The 18,664-nt window shown below is 34.3% G+C and overlaps 1 protein-coding gene across 1 annotated transcript in view; it reads left to right on the top strand.

Annotated features, from left to right (window-relative positions):
• The first annotated feature begins 3,771 nt into the window (after positions 1-3,771).
• LOC129746494 (5-hydroxytryptamine receptor 1-like) overlaps positions 3,772-18,664 on the top strand; it is a 119,913-nt gene continuing 105,020 nt past the window's right edge. The window contains exon 1 of the mRNA XM_055740160.1: positions 3,772-3,809. The gene's annotated coding sequence lies outside the window, so the exon portion shown is untranslated. The remainder of the gene's footprint in view (positions 3,810-18,664) is intronic.

Consider the following 18,664-nt stretch of genomic DNA (forward strand, 5'->3'; position numbering starts at 1 on the left):
CGCAGAAGAATCCAAAACCCAATGAATGAAGAGTTTATGCGTTTGACTAGCTTGTGTGAAAGTTTCAGAGAGATCAAAGGAAGCCTTGGTCGAGTGCGGTCGTGTTTTTTTCGCTCGTACTATATTTGAACGTTTAAGTTTCTGGGAAAAATGAAAATTCATAATTTTTGTGATTATTCATGTGATATCATTCATTGTTGAACTTAACTGCGGTGTATTCGGATAGTTTTTCGTCTGTTTGCGCAACTATTACGGGAATGTGAGCTTATCCACTGCGATTTGCGATTTTAATGGGCTCGTGCTGGGTTTTCGAAAAAATCTTGTAGTGGAAAATACCTGTGAATCATCTCTTGTGAAATTTTAAGCCCATGAATGTGTTCTTGCTGGTATTTCATGCCCATATTTAGAAAAAAATTTTGTTAAAAGGACAGAAAAACGTGACTGTAACGTTAAATCGAACCCCCAGGAATCGTAACATAAATTCGAATGAAATGTTCGCTGGCTGTCATTCCACGTCAGTGTTGTTGGTGAAAAACAAACAGAAACTGTAAATTGCAGAAGAAGAAGAGAAAGAAAAGAAAGAACAGAAGAAGAAGAAGAAGAGCAAAGAAGAAGAAAAGAAAAGAAAGAAAGAAGAAGAGAAAAGAAAGAAGAAGAGAAAGAAGAAGAAGAACGGGCACGATTTTAAATGAAAATTGAAGGAATACAAAAGGGTTCAAGAAAGTGATCCATGGTGGCATTAGAAAAAGGGTTTTTTGTTGTTTTCAAAACATGTTTGTTTTATTGCAAACGATGCCTGTGTCTGGCTTGCTACGACCTTTTTTAAAGTTCCTCAGAAAGGGATAAAGCATTGACCACGGACTTGTGGGTCATGTTTTGGTCGTGCTAGAGTGAAATACAGATAAAGTTTTACAAAACACAATTCCTTTTTGTGTTCTTCCAATAAGTAAATTTTCATAATCTATTAGGGCAAAATTTTTGAAATTTTTTATTTTATTTGCAAAAGCCAGTAAAAGCGCTTTATCATTGGTCCATAACCAGAAATGAATGTACAGTAGACTGAGTCGATTTGGGGTCATTTTTGAATTTTCCAAACCCTGGGGTCTTAAAAGCTTCGTCTTGGTCCAAAACTCATCCATGGTTTTTTGCAGAATTTTTAAGTAACGTTTACATGAGTAAATTTGAACTTTTAGGTTTGTATAGGAAAATTGAATATTTTGTACTGAAAAATCAACATCGTTTTTGTTTCTTCTGTGGAACCGAGCCAGCTGACGGTTTTTGTGCCAATTTATAAAATTCCTTGAGGAAATTTTCCGCTGAATAACTTTGTCGAAGACCGTTACTTCGTATTTTATTTGGCAAAAAAGTTATTAGCATTTCAATAGGGGTATATCTTTTCGCATTGATAAACAGTAAATTCAATAGACATCACTGCTGGAGCCTCGCAAAGTATTGCATGAAAAGTAGTCATGCAATATCTCGATAGGCACCCTGCAGTGATGTCAATTGAATTTACTGTTTATCAATGCGAAAAAACATACCCCTATTAAACTGCTAATAACTTTTTTGCCTGATAAGATACGAAGTTAAGGTCTTCGACAAAGTTGTTCAGCGGAAAATTTCCTCAAGGAATTTTATAAATTGGCATTACAACCATCAGCTGGCTCAGTTCCACAGAAGAAACAAAAACGATGTTGATTTTTCAGTACAAAATATTCAATTTTCCCATACAAACCTAAAAGTTCAAATTTACTCATGTAAACGTTACTTAAAAATTCTGCAAAATATCATGGATGAGTTTTGGACCAAGACGAAGCTTTTAAGACCCCAGGGTTTGGGAAATTCAAAAATGACCCCAAATCGACTCAGTCTAATGTACAGTGATATCCAAAACAGTTCAATGGTATGAAATAAAGCTTAGAAATTTAAAATCCTTTTATTTATTACAAAAAAAACTATTTGCTCTTAGATTTTGTGATTTCTGTGTACAAAATAAATCATTTCCAGCAGCCTAGTAATTATAAATTATTTTACATTTTGCATAATTTGTTCGTCAAGGAGCATTATTCTTAGCATGCTTCCAACGGAAATGCCCATTTGATAACGTATGGTACTGGTAATGCACGATTCTTCCTGTTCCTGTGTTCCAGATGTCTCTGCGTTCTCTGCTCCATGGTAGGCCCAAGTAGTTTGTGTTTTTTTATCATTTCATTGCTGTTATATTAAAATACGCCGTAATATCAGTAATAGCGGTTAATTCAATTTATTTATAATTTTCTTAAATTAGAAATATAGTATTTCCTTGAAACTGGCCCTCATTTAAGTATTGGTTACTTCATTTTTATTTGAAATTTATTTGAAGGAAATAAAAATTTATAATTATAAAAAATTCTTTGGTGAAGTGTACGTATTTGCTCACAGTTTTTCTTACCATCAGATAATGAATACTGATTCTGTTCAATTATGTAATTCAAATTATAATGGATAAATAGTCAAGCACCAGAAGGAATCTCGAACATTCATGATTTAGAATTCTTTTCCTCTCTTCAACCCTTGTAATGAAATGAGGACATTTCCGATCTTCAAAAGTCTGCTTAACAAATGTGCACATGTTTACGCTAGTCGATTCCATCTGAACCCTAACAAAACATCTCGCAATCTTCAGCGCGATTGTGGGACTGTGACACTCAAAGACGAAGTTGTTGTAAAGTCGTAAAACGTAACTAAATCAAAATAAACAGAAGTTGGACCCAGGAAAACAGACCCAGCTCGCATAGGCGCATATCTAACATTCTGACTTCTTCTAGGAGCACACGATAAACGAAGCCGTTTCCCATCACCGGCAAAACGGACCGAAAGTGAAATCACCCGGCCATCATCGTCGGTCGTCATCCGATCCGGTCACGTAGATAGGCTGCCCCCTTCAGGCGGAAAAATTCCATCGCTCTGCCGATGGCCAGGCTGATGGATCCCCCCTTTCCCTTTGTGCTTTTTCACTCATTCTCATAGAAACGGAAGAACGTTTCATTGCTAAAATAGCACCGACGACGTCGTCGGAGAACCCTTTTCGGCATCAATTTTCCCAAACATCGTCATCCTTAGAATCTAAAAAAACACCAAACAGCGCGGATCCTTTGCCACGGGAAATCTGTCATCTCCGAAAGCGTAGAGTTTCGTTCGATTTTGTTGCGAGATTTTTTTTTCTATATTTTTCGTTCCTAAGGCCTATTTTCATTCCTAAGGCCCTTTGTGGATGCAAACAGAAGAAAAAGACGACGGAGGCTATTCTATTGACCGGAAATTCCTAAAATGGTACCCCTCGTCAATAAAACAGAACATCAAATTGAGGTCAGTTGATGTGTGTCCTTTAGCTTTTGCCACAGCATCATCCCCCCTTTCCGGTTTCGGATAGTTGGAAATTTGACTTTTTTTTTCCTAGTTTGCTTCCATTTTTTTGAGACTCAATTCGTCGCTCGCAGGCTGACATTTTCCTAGCAGAACTATAATAGAAATAAAAAAAACAGACACACACACAAAATCACTAGATTCAATTCGTTTTCAAAGACCCGTGAAAGGGTAGTATAGGTAGACGAAATCGAGAGATTGATGACGAAGGAGAGATTTTTATATCTTTCGGGTTGAGTTGAGCTTGCTTCCTCTTGCCATTTCGGGCAATCAATCGATCAAAAAGCCATCTGCTTTTGCTATTCGAAGAAGTTTTGGATCAAAACGGCACACTAATGGAGCTATCTTTCTTTCTTCTTTTTTTGCAGACATCCATGTGGGGGCAGATTCGTTGATTTTTGGCGGTAAGTTTTGATTTTCGTAGAGTTTTTATATAGGTTTATTATTCTTTCACAGATTAATAGATTTTTTTCAATTGTTTAAGTCAACAATCCAACAAAATGATTGAAATTATCCACAATTTAAATTTAAAAGAATGCTAAAAACGCAAAGGAATTTAAAGTAGTGAGTTCAGATTGAAAATATAACAGCTCAATTCCAATTTCCAAAAACAACGCAAAGAGTCCTAAAAGGATTGAGCGTTCAGTTTGTCCAATATTTTCAAGTACGAGAATCCAGTCGGAAATATAAAAATTTCAAAACAAAGAATCAGCGCTCGCAGATAACGACTGGTGTTTTGAAAATTAATAAAAGTTCTCAAATAAGATGGTAGGTACTACTATCTTTGTTTACAAGCATATCAAAGCATCGAAAGTCGATGTTAGAGGTGGCACAGCATCTACTTTTTAATTCCTCACGCTGAGGTCTTTAATCCGTTTTGTCGTCAACCTAAAAATTAAAATTTAAAACTATAGTTCTCGGGCTAGTATGTGATTCAAAGAGAACAATATCGCTATTCATACTATTACACTTCCAACAACGATTTTTAAGTAGAATTTTCTGTACAAAAAGATTAAACAAAAAACGGCCGAGAACGTAACAATAACGAAAAATTTTAAACCATAAACATGACAAATTTAAACAATATTTAAAAAATATCAAAATTATAAAAAAAGACAAAAATGTCAAAAAATGACAAAAATATTAAAAAAGTCAAAAATGTCAAAAATGTCAAAAATATAAAAAATGTCAAAACTGTCAAAAATGTCAAAAATGTCAAAAATATCAAAAATGTCAAAATGTCAAAAATGTCAAAAATGTCAAAAATGTCAAAAATGTCAAAAATGTCAAAAATGTCAAAAATGTCAAAAATGTCAAAAATGTCAAAAATGTCAGAAATGTCAAAAATGTCAAAAATGTCAAAAATGTCAAAAATGTCAAAAATGTCAAAAATGTCAAAAATGTCCCAAATGTCAAAAATGTCAAAAATGTCAAAAATGTCAAAAATGTCAAAAATGTCAAAAATGTCAAAAATGTCAAAAATGTCAAAAATGTCAAAAATGTCAAAAATTTCAAAAATGTTAAAAATGTCTCAAAGACGTCAAAAGTGTCAAAAATGTCAAAAATGTCAAAAATGTCAAAAATGTCAAAAATGTCAAAAATGTCAAAAATGTCAAAAATGTCAAAAATGTCAAAAATGTCAAAAATGTCAAAAATGTCAAAAATGTCAAAAATGTCAAAAATGTCAAAAATGTCAAAAATGTCAAAAATGTCAAAAATGTCAAAAATGTCAAAAATGTCAAAAATGTCAAAAATGTCAAAAATGTCAAAAATGTCAAAAATGTCAAAAATGTCAAAAATGTCAAAAATGTCAAAAATGTCAAAAATGTCAAAAATGTCAAAAATGTCAAAAATGTCAAAAATGTCAAAAATGTCAAAAATGTCAAAAATGTCAAAAATGTCAAAAATGTCAAAAATGTCAAAAATGTCAAAAATGTCAAAAATGTCAAAAATGTCAAAAATGTCAAAAATGTCAAAAATGTCAGAAATGTCAGAAATGTCAGAAATGTCATAAATGCCAAAAATGTCAAAAATGTCAAAAATGTCAAAAATGTCAAAAATGTCAAAAATGTCAAAAATGTCAAAAATGTCAAAAATGTCAAAAATGTCAAAAATGTCAAAAATGTCAAAAATGTCAAAAATGTCAAAAATGTCAAAAATGTCAAAAATGTCAAAAATGTCAAAAATGTCAAAAATGTCAAAAATGTCAAAAATGTCAAAAATGTCAAAAATGTCAAAAATGTCAAAAATGTCAAAAATGTCAAAAATGTCAAAAATGTCAAAAATGTCAAAAATGTCAAAAATGTCAAAAATGTCAAAAATGTCAAAAATGTCAAAAATGTCAAAAATGTCAAAAATGTCAAAAATGTCAAAAATGTCAAAAATGTCAAAAATGTCAAAAATGTCAAAAATGTCAAAAATGTCAAAAATGTCAAAAATGTCAAAAATGTCAAAAATGTCAAAAATGTCAAAAATGTCAAAAATGTCAAAAATATCAAAAATATCAAAAATATCAAAAATGTCAAAAATGTCAAAAATGTCAAAAATGTCAAAAATGTCAAAAATGTCAAAAATGTCAAAAATGTCAAAAATGTCAAAAATGTCAAAAATGTCAAAAATGTCAAAAATGTCAAAAATGTCAAAAATGTCAAAAATGTCAAAAATTTCAAAAATGTCAAAAATGTCAAAAATGTCAAAAATGTAAAAAATGTCAAAAATTACAAAAATGTCAAAAATGTCAAAAATGTCAAAAATGTCAAACATGTCAAAAATTCATGGTAAAAATTCAAATCATCTCAAAAATGACAAAAATGTAAAAAAATGTCAAAAATGTCATAAATGTCTAAAATGTCATAAATATCAAAAATGTCAAAAATGTTAAAAATGCCAATTTGTCGAAAATGCTTAAAAATGTCAAGAATGTTAAAAATTCAAATAATCTCAAAAACGTCAAAATAGTCAAAAATGTCAAAAATGTCATTATTTTGCTCTCGTATAAGTAACAATTTATTAATCATGCTTACACTCCAACATCAATTTTTGATAGTCATCCAGAGGATTTCCACATGTATTTTTGTACTACACAGTTAGAAAAATGTAATCTTACATTTCATGTAAAACATTCATCGCGCGAGAAAATATGAAAAAGAGTATAGCATTTTTGTATTTTCAAGGAGATTTACATGTAAATCGCATGCGAAACCCGCACGGTTCAAATGAGAATGCATTTTCAAGTATAATTACACGTATTAGCAAGAACAGCACAACAGTTGTAAACAAAGTCTTTGTTCGTTTGCTGTTTGTTCCGGCGGATTATTCAATCATAATTGATGGCCAAAAAATACTTAACAAAAGTAAGTAAAACATAAACTATGATAAAGCAATACACTGATGGAATAAAATTAATTTTGAGTAACTTCCATTCATGGTGCTTTTACGCTCTTTTATTGTAGAAAACAATATTTTGCTTTGGATTCCCTCCGCAGCAAAATCCAAGGTTGGAATACTGCCAGAGGGTGGAAGATGAACGAAGAAAGCTAGGATTCTCTCAGTCTGCCAACAAACAAGGCTACCGAAGTTGTATGGCTGCATTTTTTCTGCAAATAACACGCCAATCGTCGTTACCGTCGTCGGGGGAAAACTTATAAATAGATCGGGCTGTGTGTAAAAATTTAAGTGAAAAGTGAGGTGAAATAATTATTTGAACTTCAGTGAACTGTTTGTCTTTATATTGAATATAGTTGATGTGTAAGAGAGGAATAAATAAAAGTTGTTATCAGAACTCCTTTTGTGTTTCTTATTGGATTAACAGCCGTACCTAAAATGATCATGGAAATGTAAACCTACAGTAAACAAAGCAGCAGTCCAATACGACGGGAATTTACATGAAGTAAGCAGTATTGATACATGTAAATACCCGATTCCCTTCTACCCATGTCGTTGCATGTAATCTTACGTGGATTTTTCTAAGTGTGTAGTCATTAGCGGTATAAACTAATTCTATTTCTTATACATTCTTAACATATTTTTTCTCAATCCTTGTGCTGAGCTATTCTAATTGATTTGGGATAAAACAGGAACTATTTTCCATGTTTACTTTTGTCTATGTGCCAGTACGAGCTCAAATAACCATTTCCACATTTTTGTTGAATTGACTCAACCAGGAAGTTCGAAAGATGGAATAAGAAGTGAACTAATACACTCTTGACATCAATTTATCCAATCCATACGCCGAGACCTTACATCCGGTGATTTTCAAGATGAGATTTGAAATCATCCCTTGCATCTGATTGGTTGCAAGATGAAAGCCATCTATATCAATTTTCTTCATGCCGACTCTTCAACTCTATGGATTACAATATGAGATCAAAAGAGTAATATTTATACAATGTTACTAGCATTAGTCCATACTAATCCTCATCATCACTTTTTTTTTCTTTCAATGAACCATGAACCTGCAGGATGCGAAATATTCCCCAAATTGTATTCAGAAAAGAGCTTAAGCAATGAATGCTAATGGAAAACAGATTATTGACTGAAATCTTCTCACCAACAACAAGAAAGAGAAAAAAAACTAATTTTATTATTGATATTCAACCTCCGAAACTGCAAAACCGAATAACATCATTCAAAGGTCAACAGAAGAAAAAACAACCCACCAAAATTTATAATCGAAAAATTCGACTCAACGAAGGTCAGCCCACCGGCTTACGAGACGATAAGCCCAAAAGACAACGGCAAGTCCCTCTTTTGAAATTATCTGTTTGCGGCTTACATTTTTTTCTGCTGAATTGGGATGACCCTCCAAAAAAAAGTCCAACAAACGAACCGTCGATCGGCCTGTTGCTAGACTTGGTTGTCGGTTTTTTTTCCGCAGAATTTTCCGCTGTCCCAAAACAAATTTCACCCTCCGGGCCACCGGCTATGGAAATTTCGAGCTTCTGTTGTCAGGAAATTGTTGATGTTCATTTGTGGTTTTGCTATTTTTTGCTCTTCTCTTCCGCGACCCCTTCTCCAATCGTTTCCGTTTCTTTATCTCATTTGCACAAATTGATATTCCGCTAATGTAATCGGGGAGTGTGTTTATTTTTTTGTGCTCTCCCACCACCAAGGAAAATCGAAAATCAAATTCATTCGATTGCTGCCTTCTAATCTTTGATAAGCGTTATCGATTCGTCATCATCATCGTCTTTTGATGAAGATATCATTCGGTTCGCCTTTTTGTTGATGGCAGGTTACATGAAAGCAGCTTCTCATTCAGAGTTGTAATAAAGATGAACGATCTCAGTCGATGCCAAAAGCGAAAATTTTAAACCAAAATTAATTCAATAGGCTTAAGTCTGACGGTTCCAACTTTTGCACCTTTTCTATTTCACCTCACCTGTCCCATCATGAAGCAAAGTTTCATTCCAAAAGATTAACTTGTGCCTGCGGGTAAGTTGCGTCTTCATGAGTCCTTCCCAGTAAATTCTTCCCTTAGACACACAGATACCTACGTACATAGCTAGAGCAGCTTTGAGCGTATGTTGAATACCAGAAATTTTAATTTCACTCCCCTAGACAGCAGAGACGAGCTTTCGCATTTCCCGGAACAACAACATGCTGAAATATGGGCCCGGCCGGACAAAAACTTTGGAAACCAGGTGGAAAAGTTACATACAAATTAGTTTTAGTCTAATTTAATCTCCCTCAATCTGTTAGTAGAGGATCTTATTCCTCCTCTCATTCAAACTGTAGGACCTCAAACTGGGCCGCCGCAATTTGCGTTATCTAAACAAGCAATTTTCCGGGGGAAAGAAACTGGAAAACCCCTTCCGAAATGAGTCTTTGCGAGAATTAGCTTCCCAGCCACTTTGCCAATGTAATCCCAGCTCGTAGGTTATGAATGCCAGAAATAATCTGACTCGAAAGAGTCTCTTACGACAAGCAAAATGGAAGAAGTAAGGTTCCTAAAATGGGATCACAGCTTTCGAGACGATCTTGTTGAATCGTCCTAAAAAAAAAAACCGGAAAAAGCGAATTAACAAAAGGAAATTGAAATCTTAAAACCCAAACAGCGCATCGAAATTTCAAAAAGTATCCGTACAAAAAGATGATACGAAAAATGGCCAAGAACGTTATTCAACATAAGAACTTAGAATATGATAAATTTGAAAACCTTTATAAACATCAGAACTTAAAAAAATGTCAAAAATTTCCAAAAAGTTACAAATATCAAAAAAAATGAAAATGTCAAAAATGTCCAAAATGTCAAAAATTTCAAAAATGTTAAAAATGTCTCAAAGACGTCAAAAGTGTCAAAAATGTCAAAAATGTCAAAAGAGTCAAAAATGTCAAAAAAGTCAAAAATGTCAAAAATGTCAAAAATGTCAAAATTGTCAAAATTGTCAAAATTGTCAAAATTGTCAAAATTGTCAAAATTGTCAAAATTGTCAAAATTGTCAAAATTGTCAAAATTGTCAAAATTGTCAAAATTGTCAAAATTGTCAAAATTGTCAAAATTGTCAAAATTGTCAACATTGTCAAAATTGTCAAAATTGTCAAAATTGTCAAAATTGTCAAAATTGTCAAAATTGTCAAAATTGTCAAAATTGTCAAAATTGTCAAAATTGTCAAAATTGTCAAAATTGTCAAAATTGTCAAAATTGTCAAAATTGTCAAAATTGTCAAAATTGTCAAAATTGTCAAAATTGTCAAAATTGTCAAAATTGTCAAAATTGTCAAAATTGTCAAAATTGTTAAAATTGTCAAAATTGTCAAAATTGTCAAAATTGTCAAAATTGTCAAAATTGTCAAAATTGTCAAAATTGTCAAAATTGTCAAAATTGTCAAAATTGTCAAAATTGTCAAAATTGTCAAAATTGTCAAAATTGTCAAAATTGTCAAAATTGTCAAAATTGTCAAAATTGTCAAAATTGTCAAAATTGTCAAAATTGTCAAAATTGTCAAAATTGTCAAATTTGTCAAAATTGTCAAAATCATCAAAATTGTCAAAATTGTCAAAATTGTCAAAATTGTCAAAATTGTCAAAATTGTCAAAATTGTCAAAATTGTCAAAATTGTCAAAATTGTCAAAATTGTCAAAATTGTCAAAATTGTCAAAATTGTCAAAATTGTCAAAATTGTCAAAATTGTCAAAATTGTCAAAATTGTCAAAATTGTCAAAATTGTCAAAATTGTCAAAATTGTTAAAATTGTCAAAATTGTCAAAATGGTCAAAATTGTCAAAATTGTCAAAATTGTCAAAATTGTCAAAATTGTCAAAATTGTCAAAATTGTCAAAATTGTCAAAATTGTCAAAATTGTCAAAATTGTCAAAATTGTCAAAATTGTCAAAATTGTCAAAATTGTCAAAATTGTCAAAATTGTCAAAATTGTCAAAATTGTCAAAATTGTCAAAATTGTCAAAATTGTCAAAATTGTCAAAATTGTCAAAATTGTCAAAATTGTCAAAATTGTCAAAATTGTCAAAATTGTCAAAATTGTCAAAATTGTCAAAATTGTCAAAATTGTCAAAATTGTCAAAATTGTCAAAATTGTCAAAATTGTCAAAATTGTCAAAATTGTCAAAATTGTCAAATTTGTCAAAATTGTCAAAATTGTCAAAATTGTCAAAATTGTCAAAATTGTCAAAATTGTCAAAATTGTCAAAATTGTCAAAATTGTCAAAATTGTCAAAATTGTCAAAATTGTCAAAATTGTCAAAATTGCCAAAATTGTCAAAATTGTCAAAATTGTCAAAATTGTCAAAATTGTCAAAATTGTCAAAATTGTCAAAATTGTCAAAATTGTCAAAATTGTCAAAATTGTCAAAATTGTCAAAATTGTCAAAATTGTCAAAATTGTCAAAATTGTCAAAATTGTCAAAATTGTCAAAATTGTCAAAATTGTCAAAATTGTCAAAATTGTCGAAACTGTCAAAATTGTCAAAATTGTCAAAATTGTCAAAATTGTCAAAATTGTCAAAATTGTCAAAATTGTCAAAATTGTCAAAATTGTCAAAATTGTCAAAATTGTCAAAATTGTCAAAATTGTCAAAATTGTCAAAATTGTCAAAATTGTCAAAATTGTCAAAATTGTCAAAATTGTCAAAATTGTCAAAATTGTCAAAATTGTCAAAATTGTCAAAATTGTCAAAATTTTCAAAATTGTCAAAATTGTCAAAATTGTCAAAATTGTCAAAATTGTCAAAATTGTCAAAATTGTCAAAATTGTCAAAATTGTCAAAATTGTCAAAATTGTCAAAATTGTCAAAATTGTCAAAATTGTCAAAATTGTCAAAATTGTCAAAATTGTCAAAATTGTCAAAATTGTCAAAATTGTCAAAATTGTCAAAATTGTCAAAATTGTCAAAATTGTCAAAATTGTCAAAATTGTCAAAATTGTCAAAATTGTCAAAAATGTCAAAAATATCAAAATTGTCAAAATTGTCAAAACAGTCAAATTGTTCAAAATGTCGAAAATGTCAAATATGCCAAAAAATGTCAAAAATGTCAAAAATGTCAAAAATGTCAAAAATCTCAAAAAATGTCAAAAATGTCAAAAATGTCAGAAATATCAAAAATAACAATGTCAAAAATGTTAAAAATGTCAAAAATGTCAAAAATGTCAAAAATGTCAAAAATACCATAAATGTCGAAAACGTCAAAAATGTCAAACCTGTCGAAAAAAAAGTTAAATAACAAAAAATCGAACGTCAAAAATAATTTATTTTTTTCAATGGAAAAAAGGCTGAATGGATTCATGATAAGCATTTGAAAAAAAAATCAAAATTTAAATTCTTAAAAAACCAAAGTCTAACAACAGTGCCTCGATTGGTCTGAAAGAAAGACCCAAGCTTTCAAGAAATGTGTTCACCCCGAAATAGGAACAGACATAAGCCTAATTTCGAAAACTCACACATACACAAACATAACAGATGCCGAATCTCGGAACAAAGGTTTGCTGTGGAACGGGGTCGGTTTTGAATATTAATTTACTGTTGAGCCATCCATGGTTGGATGAGATTAATGAACATGAATTTTAATGTGACGTCCCTAGGGAAGCTTGCCAGCTGAAAAGATTCCGCACTCTTTCCGGTGTGCGTGTGCGGGTGTGTTCTTGCGCTGGCTTCAATCAGTTCCGGGAACCGTTTGGTCGAGTCGAGAAAATTTAAAACCCGAGGAAAATGTTCGAGGACCGGAGCTACTTTACCTAATGGAAATTTTTAATTATATTGTACCTAATGGCAAGGTTGCAATTCATCTTTTTCAACTCGATAAAAGTTTCCTGATTTATGAATCATTTTTTATTTTATAACTTAATTGTTAACCAACGTGAAGCACAATTGTAAAAGCTATCGAGGGGACACGTTTTTATGCAAAGTAGCTATCAATAACTGTTTTAAAGCGCTATTTGAATTGTCAACTGGTGATAGCTCAATCGTCCACCATGCAATCTAAAAGTTCATCGCATGCATCATGTCACAAGCTCTCGAACAATTGGTGGGGCGGGTGGTTGGAAAAATACGACCCAATTAAAGGGAACACCTCTGGGATGACACCATCGATTCTAGTTTGTAAATTCATGACAAAACAACAATTTCAAGAGAGAAAAAAATGCTAGAAACAAGCCCCATTCGCACGTACTACAAGTGCAATCGATACAATCTACAATTAGAGAGTCGGTTCGGTAGGAATTTGAAAAAAAAATAACACTCTGAATGACTATATTTGAACGAGCCGACCCAACGGCAATGTAGGCTTAATTGAATTGAAAATTGATAATCAACTCGGATGGGTCCGGGTGATAAATGGGACCGGGAATCAATTGGAAGGAAGGTTGGTCCCTTAGTGAGCTCGGAAAATGGTTTTGTTTTTTCTTATTTTAAAATATTCAGCCCATTTGCTCTGTCGGGAAGGTTACTTCTATGTTTAATAGAAAAAAATCCATAACATCTACAGTATCAGCCATTGAAAACTTTAAGAGTTAATGTTATTTTAAGAACCATTCGCAAATCCAGCACGAACTGTTTAAGACTCTCATGAAACTCGATGTAACATGTTTAGCTTAAATGTAGGAAAACGGAATTTTAAAATTCAAACCATGAAATGCTAAGTAGAATTAAGTTAATTGGAAAATGAGCTTGTGGTGACGCATGCTTGAAGTTGCTATGATAACTGGTGGCATAAAAAGGGTTCTGGTGAAATTTCGAAAGAAAATCAGCGCCTGCTTTGATAAGTTTGTGAAATAGACAAGAACTGCTATACCAAGGTTTTGAGAAACAAAAAGTTCTCCGACTTTCACTGTAAGTAGGCGAGGAGTGAGCGGGCGCTCAATGAGTTTGAATATTTGCTCAGCTGTTCTGTGGTTTGTTGGTAAACAAACTCCATGAGTTCCGCAGTTGCAAAACCAAAATGGCCAAAATGGCTGGATCGGGAATTTGACATACGATAACACCTCTGATGATCCCTGAAGTAAAAATGTGACTTGATGATCTTTTTTCATAATTTTAATATGTTTCTCATATGAATAAAAATATTTCAAAAGAAGCGCATTGCATATTACATGACACCTCTACGGACAAAAGCACGTGTGATAAGCTGGCCGTTATCTATCGTTGGCACAATAGACCTCTCTCGTACCATAACAGCGGGCGTTACCGTGGTACCCGTTGAACGATTTCCGGAGGCTATCAAGATTAAAATGAAATAAATGGAAAACGTGCCATAAATAAGCGGGTTATGAAAAAAGACCGGAGCTGGAATTGATGAATTTAACATTGAAGTTCCGTTGAGAAGACTACATAAAATAAATATGAATGAAATTTCAAGCGAGTCGTGAGCACTTTTTGAAACATGTTCACAATTTCAAGCAGGTTGAGAGAACAGTCTAAAGTTGTGAGGCGAGTTGAGAGGACAGCCTGAACATAACGATTGAAATTTCAAGCGAGTTGACAGCCTGAAAGTATCGATAAAAAATTTAGGCAAGTTGAGGGGACAGCTTGAAATTAACAGGCGAGTTGAGTGGACAACCTGAACATATCGATAGAAATTTAAAGCGAGTTGAGAGTACAGCCTGAAAGCATCAATAGAAATTTCAAGCGAGTTGAGAGGACAGCTTGACATTGAAAGGCGAGTTGAGGGAACAGCATGAAAGCATCAACAGAAATTTTAAGTGAGTTAAGAGGACAGATTAACATTGGAAAGCGAGTTAAAAGGACAGCCTGAAAGTATCGATAGAAATTTCAAGCGGGTTGAGAGGACAGCTTGAAATTGACAGGCGAGTTGAGAGGACAGCCTAAGCAAGTGAGTTGAGAAGACAGCTTAAAACTGGAAGGCGAGTTGAGAGGACACCCTGAAAGTATCGATAGAAAAATCAAGCGAGTTGAGAGGATAGCTTGAAATTTACAGGCGAGTTGAGTGGACAACCTGAACATATCGATAGAAATTTAAAGCGAGTTGAGAGGACAGCCTGAAAGCATCAATAGAAATTTCAAGCGAGTTGAGAGGACAGCTTGACATTGAAAGGCGAGTTGAGAGGACAGCATGAAAGCATCAACAGAAATTTTAAGTGAGTTAAGAGAACAGCTTGACATTGGAAAGCGAGTTGAAAGGACAGCCTGAAAGTATCGATAGAAATTTCAAGCGGGTTGAGAGGACAGCTTGAAATTGACAGGCGAGTTGAGAGGACAGCCTAAGGAAGTGAGTTGAGAAGACAGCTTAAAATTGGAAGGCGAGTTGAGAGAATTCCCTGAAAGTATCGAAAGATATTTCAAGCGAGTTGAGAGGACATCTCAAAATTGACAGGTGAGTCGAGAGGACAGCCTGAACATATCGATAGAAATTTCAAGCGAGTTGAGAGGACAGCCTGAAAGTATCGATAAAAGTTTCAAGCGAGTTGAGAGGACAGCTTGACATTGAAAGGCGAGTTGAAAAGACATTCTGAAAGTATCGATAGAAATTTCAAACGAGTTGAAAGGACAGCTTGAAATTGACAGGTAAGTCGAGAGGACAGCCTAGGCGTATCAATAGAAATTTCAAACGAGTTAAGAGAACAGCTTCAGGTTGAATGGCGAGTTGAGAGGACAGCCTCAAAGTATCGATAAAAGTTTCAAACGAGTTGAGACAACAGCTTGAGATTGACAAGCGAGTTGAAAGGACAGCCTAAGCGTATCCATAGACATTTCGAGCGAGTTGAGAAGGCAGTCTGAAAGCATCAATAGAAATTTCAAAAGAGTTGAGAGAACAGCTTGATGTTGACAGACGAGTTGAGAGGACAGCCTGAAAGTATCGATTGAAATATCAAGCGGGTTGAGAGGACAGCTTCAAATGAAAGGCAAGTTGAGAGGGCAATCTAAAGTATCGATAAAAGTTCCAAGCGAGTTGAGAGGACAGCTTGAAATTGACAGGCGAGTTGAAAGGACAGCCTAAGCGTATCGATAGAAATTTCGAACGGGTTGAAAAGACAGCTTGAAATTGAGAGGCAAGTTGAGAGGACAGCCTGAACATATCGGTCGAAATTTCAAGCGAGTTGAGAGAACAGCCTGGAAGTATCGATAGAAATTCCAAACGAGTAGAGAGGACTGCTTGAAATTGAGAGGCGAGTTGAGAGGACAGCCTTAAAGTATCGATAGTCATTTCAAGCGAGTTGATAGGACAGCTTGAAATTGACAGACGAGTTGAGAGGACAGCCTGGAAATATCGATAAAAGTTTCAAGCAAGTTGAGAGAACAGCTTGAAATGGACAGGCGAGTTGAAGACAGCGTGAAAGTATTGTTAAAAAATTCTAGCGAGTTGAGAGGACAGCCTGAAAGTATCGATAAAAGTTTCAAGCGAGTTGAGAGGGCAGCTTGAAATTGACAGGCGAGTTGAGAAGACAGCCTAAGCGTATCGATAGAAATTTCAAGAGAGTTGAGAGGACAGCATGACATTGAAAGGCGAGTTGAAAAGTCAGCCTCAAAGTATCGATAGAAATTTCAAGCGAGTTGAGAGGACAGCTCGAAATTGAAAGGCGAGTTGAGAGGACAGCTGAACATATCGATAGAAATTTCAAGCGAGTTGAAAGGACAGCTTAAAATTAAGAGGCGTGATGAGAGGACACCCTGAAAGTATCGATAGACATTTTAAGCGAGTTTTAGAGGGCAGCCTGAACATATCGATAGAAATTTCAAGCGAGTTGAGAGAACAGCCTGGAATTATCGATAGAAATTCCAAACGAGTTGAGAGGGCAGCTTGAAATTGACAGGCGAGTTGAGAAGACAGCCTAAGCGTATCGATAGAAATTTCAAGCGAGTTGAGAGGACAGCATGACATTGAAAGGCGAGTTGAAAAGTCAGCCTCAAAGTATCGATAGAAATTTCAAGCGAGTTGAGAGGACAGCTCGAAATTGAAAGGCGAGTTGAGAGGACAGCTGAACATATCGATAGAAATTTCAAGCGAGTTGAAAGGACAGCCTAAAAGTATCGATAGAAATTTCACGCGAGTTGAGAGGACAGCTTAAAATTAAGAGACGTGTTGAGAGGACACCCTGAAAGTATCGATAGACATTTTAAGCGAGTTTTAGAGGGCAGCCTGAACATATCGATAGAAATTTCAAGCGAGTTGAGAGGGCAGCTTAAAATTGAAAGGCGAGTTGAGAGGACACCCTGAAAGTATCGATAGAAATTCCAAACGAGTTGAGAGGACTGCTTGAAATTGAGAGGCGAGTTGAGAGGACAGCCTTAAAGTATCGATAGTCATTTCAAGCGAGTTGATAGGACAGCTTGAAATTGACAGACGAGTTGAGAGGACAGCCTGAAAATATCGATAAAAGTTTCAAGCAAGTTGAGAGGACAGCTTGAAATGGACAGGCGAGTTGAGAGAACAGCGTGAAAGTATTGATAAAAATATCAAGCGAGTTGAAAGGACAGCCTGGAAGTATCGATAGAAATTTCAAGCGAGTTGAGAGGACAGCTTGACATTAAAAGGCGAGTTGAAAGGACAGCCTCAAAGTATCGATAGAAATTTCAAGCGAGTTGAGAGGACAGCTTGAAATTGACAGGCGATTTGAGAGGACAGCTGAACATATCGATAGAAATTTCAAGCGAGTTGAGAGGACAGCTCGAAATTGAAAGGCGAGTAGAGAGGACAGCTGAACATATCGATAAAAATTTCAAGCGAGTTGAAAGGACAGCCTAAAAGTATCGATAGAAGTTTCAAGCGAGTTGAGAGGACAGCTCGACATTTGAAGGCGTGTTAAGAGGACAGCCTGAAACCACCAATAGAAATTTCAAGCTAGTTGAGAGAACAGCTTGGCATTGAAAGGTGAGTTCAGAAAGCAGTCTGAAAGCATCGATAGACATTTCAAACGAGTTGAGAGGACAGCTTGAAATTGACAGGTGAGTCGAGCCTAGGCGTGTCAATAGATATTTCAAACGAGTTGATAGGACAGCTTGAAATTGGAAGGCGAGTCAGGTATCAGAACGGGGATAAGCTTAATAGCGGCACGTTATCCAATCATACGTTATCCAAAGCGCAAAATCTCATCGCAAAGCTAGTTGATGATCAAACAAAGATCTCATTTCATCTCTGTGTTTAGGATGATTTCGTTCAACGGAGATTGAAAGAGAGGTGTAATCCAAATATGAAGGCATCGGCCACGCATTGTAGCGCAAGTTGTTTGTACCTTCTTCACATCCGTCAATTGATAGAAGCCAAGTAGACGAATTTACTTAAAAGATAAACAAACTTGTTGTTGATTTTCATTTTCATTTTTTAAACCTTATAAGAAGAAACTAGTTGAAAACAGTTTGTTTTTCATTATATTAAAGTTATTTTGTTTGGGATAAGTGGGGGATGTGTGATTGAATTATGCAGCGAGTCAGTCAGCCATTGAATGTTCAGAATATTTAGTCATCGTTCCCTAGTTAGTTTGTAATGTTGAGACAAACGCTTCCAAACTTAATGGCTGAGCTGCTTTAAAAAAAAACTTCATTCAGATATTTTCCGGTATACACGTGCACCTTCGTTCACGAGTTATTGTTTATTAGACCTCACTTACTCGCCTCAGTTTGTTTTGTTACAATCCCAATACATGAAAGAGCTGTGCGACTGATGTTTGCAAAACGACTAAAGCTCGTAAAGCCGCCTCAGGTTGGCCAGGTATGGAGTTTTCCGGTGCAAAAATATTTGGTCTGATTCTATAATCAGATTCGGTGTTGGTATTACAAATTTAAAACTTAAAAAATCAAATTTCGGTTGGTTTTCTGTAGCCAGCAGCCCAAGAATTAAATATGTTCGTG

The sequence above is a fragment of the Uranotaenia lowii genome, chromosome 1 (assembly GCF_029784155.1).
Source record: "Uranotaenia lowii strain MFRU-FL chromosome 1, ASM2978415v1, whole genome shotgun sequence".
NCBI classification, from domain to species: domain Eukaryota; kingdom Metazoa; phylum Arthropoda; class Insecta; order Diptera; family Culicidae; genus Uranotaenia; species Uranotaenia lowii.